This window comes from Phasianus colchicus, chromosome 1, assembly GCF_987193195.1.
Source record: "Phasianus colchicus chromosome 1, bPhaCol1.hap1.1, whole genome shotgun sequence".
NCBI classification, from domain to species: domain Eukaryota; kingdom Metazoa; phylum Chordata; class Aves; order Galliformes; family Phasianidae; genus Phasianus; species Phasianus colchicus.
In genome coordinates, this window is record NC_143436.1 from 4,327,958 (window position 1) to 4,331,568 (window position 3,611).

Consider the following 3,611-nt stretch of genomic DNA (forward strand, 5'->3'; position numbering starts at 1 on the left):
TGGACCAATTCAAGCCAGAATCCAGGGGGATGAAGTTCCCCAGAGTACTGCAGGCACTGGCCAGAGCAATTCCCAAACAGTCTATCTGGGAGAGATGCTGGAGAATGGAGTCCCCCAATTTCCAGGAGGGAGGAAAGGTAACGTAGGACCTGTCTTTGAAGAGAGGGAAGCGGAGCTAAGGGAATTACCTAGCAGTTAGTTTAGCATGTAATGAAGAAAAACATTACAATAAACTGTTAATTAGTTATTAACTACTTGACTGATAATAGAAGTACACAATCAACCAGCTTCAATTTGTCAGAAATGAGCGATGTCAAAGCTATCTAAATTTCCATCTTTCAACAAAACAACTGTTTTATAGAATTAGGAAGAGAGAGTATATGTGATATATCTGTAAATAAGGCTTTCAGCACCCTTCTACACCACATTCCCATCAACTGATCAGGAACTATGATCTCTGCTAAGTCATCTCAAGGCATAAAAGAGAGAAAAAGCTATATATCATACGAGAATTACTAATTCCTTTCCTCTGAATTTAAAGGGCATTTCAAATGGGCTCCCCCAGGGTTTACTTTTGGACCTAATACTAATATTTTCATTAGTTATTTGGATGATGGAATAAAGAATATATAATTACTCTGGAGGATGTGTTCATAAATGTTCCTGGGAAATAGTATAATATCAACCAGAAATGGTTCAGTACAGACAGAAGCAACAAAACACACAAATGAAAGTGGCAAACCATTCAGAAGAAAAAGAGCTGTGAATGAGACATAGAGAAGTGCATAGTTGTTGCAGGAAAAAAAAAAAAAAAAAAAGTAAATCTTATTCTGAGATTTATGAACAGGAGAGTAATAGGTGAAAAATGAGAAGCAATTATCCCACTCTAATGAGGCTCGGTTGGAATGCAGGGTGTGGGCATGGATGCTGTACTAGAAGAAAGTAGAAGAGATGTAGACAAATAGGGAAGCAACAGGGATTATTGACAGATGGAAAAGCTGGAGGACAGGCTGACAAATTTTCTTTGCTATGTCTAGAAAGGAAAAGACTGCAGGAGAAGACAGAGGAGATTTATAACAAATTGAAAATTGTTCTGTGTCCAACAGAACTGAATTGGTTCGATTTGCTGTGAGGAACATTGTTGCTAGATATATGGGAAAGAAGAAAAATCCACAAATTAACACTAAAAGCTTTTTTTTTCAAAGAGAAGTTCTTCGAATTAAAACAAAAATTTATAAATGAATTGCTACATCTGCTGCTCTGGACATGGATTAGCCTCTCACAGAGATAGTTTCATACTGCTCAGGGTACAGAAGGGGATTTACGATCCATTTTCAGCTCTCCCTTTCCATGGCTGCATTCTCTAGGTGTACCAAAGCTTCCATGTCCCCTGACCATCCAGAAATATTGATGCAAGTCTGGTGTTTTCATTTTAGCATGGCTTCAAACGTTTTGTTGGTGTTAATCAATCACCGAACAACAGCAGAAAGGCAGTGACACCAAATAAAGCACAGAGCTTTCCCCTGCCAATACCAAAATCAACCCTTCCTCCAGTGTATAATTTCACCAGTTTTGTTTTCTAGGTACCAATGTCTGTGTATGTAAACATAATGAAGAGAATCCTTTCCTGCATCTCACACAGACATCATGTTGGTGGCAGGCGGATGAATGTGGCTCTGTGGTCCTTCCTAGAATCACAGAATCATAGAATCATAGGATGGCTTGGGTTGGAAGGGGCCTCAAGGACAATCAAGCTTCAACTCCCCCGTAGCAGGCAGGACAACCAACCTCCACATTTAACACTAGACCAGGCTGCCCAGGGCCCCATCCAGCCTGGCTTGAACACCTCCAGGAATGGAGCAGAAGGTCTAAAGAAATCAGTTTGTGCTGGAGTGTAAAGCTGTTGTGTAAAAATATGCATTATATGGCAAGGAACCATAATGTTTCTCATTTTTCCCTAACAAGGAACTCCTAACTTGCAAGTAAAGTAATAGTACGGGGATAATTTTTTTTCAGAGCACTTATTCAAGAAGAATATTTGAGGAGGAGAAAGAGGAAAGGAGTTCACAACTCACTTGGAAAGAACATACTTTCCCTGAACTCTAGGAAGATTACAAAACAATGTGCTTGGATGTCTCTGGGTGGAGATAAAGGAAGAGAGAAATCAAACAAAATCAGAAACAATCTCATGGTAGAATCTACTGTACATCAACTAATGAAAAAAAAGGAAACCGAGGAAATACTTCGTAAAAAATAAATGAACTGTGGAAGAATGTTTCCTGGTGAACCTGAAGGAGAATGATATGCCAAGATCAAGGACATTTTGAATTTTGTTGTGATAAGAAAGAGAAAAGTAAGGACAGGAGGATGGAATTTAAAGTATTAGCTGTTGCGCCTTGTAGCCCTTAAGATTTTGGGGAACATTCTCCTACTTTGAAGGTATTTTCTTTTCTCCTCTTGGACTAAATGCTGAATGATTACTATCGGCAATTTTATTTTTGTGAAACGCTTCATTCATTTCACACAAATAACACGACTGTAGACTGACCTTCTTGATGCACGTTTGCTGTATGGTTTGGGGAGGGAATGATGTTTGTTGTTACTTATGGAGGAGCAGCACCTGAGCCCTGGTTAGAACGGAGTGGTCCTGATAGGCAGCATGGGCCAGTATAGCCACAAGTACCTATGAATTTATCGCTGCATTTCACCTTGAATATTTAACAAATGCATGATACTTCATTTTTCAACTTAAAAATCATTTCGTGGATCTTCTATGATGCTCACAGCATCTGCATTCAGCAAGAGAATCATCCCTGTTCTCAAGAGGATGAAACAGGGACAGAGAGTTCAATAACTTATATCTAGCAAATTTGGGTAAGTCTTAAAAACAAGACTCTCTTCGTTCATTGGAGAAATTAGGTACAAGATCAACGCTTGTATTGTCTCTGCACTACTCTACTTGGCTGCTTAGGGGATGTTGGTGTGGCTCTGGTGAATGCACTTCACATGTTGCTGAAAAGTACACAAGGAAATGATCAGATAAGGTAGGATGTGGTTAAAGTCTCAGTTTGCAAATTGGAGCTAATGTCAGGGAAGCGTATTATGTCTTGTATCCACTAAAAGCCTCCAACAATCTCCTCCCAGTAAGATGGAAGAGCAGCAGAGAAGGAATTGTGATTTCCTAAGTCCCAGCAGCTTCTGAAGCTGTTCTGTAAATATTCAATTATGTGCATCCCCGGATGTGGAGCACTGCACTACGGTTGCTCCAGCCCTGAGGTTCAGCTGTAACCAAGGCAGCTGCAGAAGGCAGAGCCACAGCGAGACACAACCCCAAACCAGGGTTGTCATTAGACCTCCAGCCAGCTGTGTGGAACAAGCAAAGAGCAGGAAGCATGCTGTCAGCCCCTTTCCTCCTTCATCTCGCCTATCCAGGCTATGCAGGTTTGGGCAAGAGATTAGGCAGGAGCTAGCTGGTGGTACTGTGAACAGTGGGAAGGGTCATCAGGGTTTTTCTCCCTGTTGTTCAGCCCGGACATGCTGATTGACCATATAAATCTCTGTATGTTCTTCATTTCCATCTCATGCCACACAGCTCTGCTTTTCCTTCACCT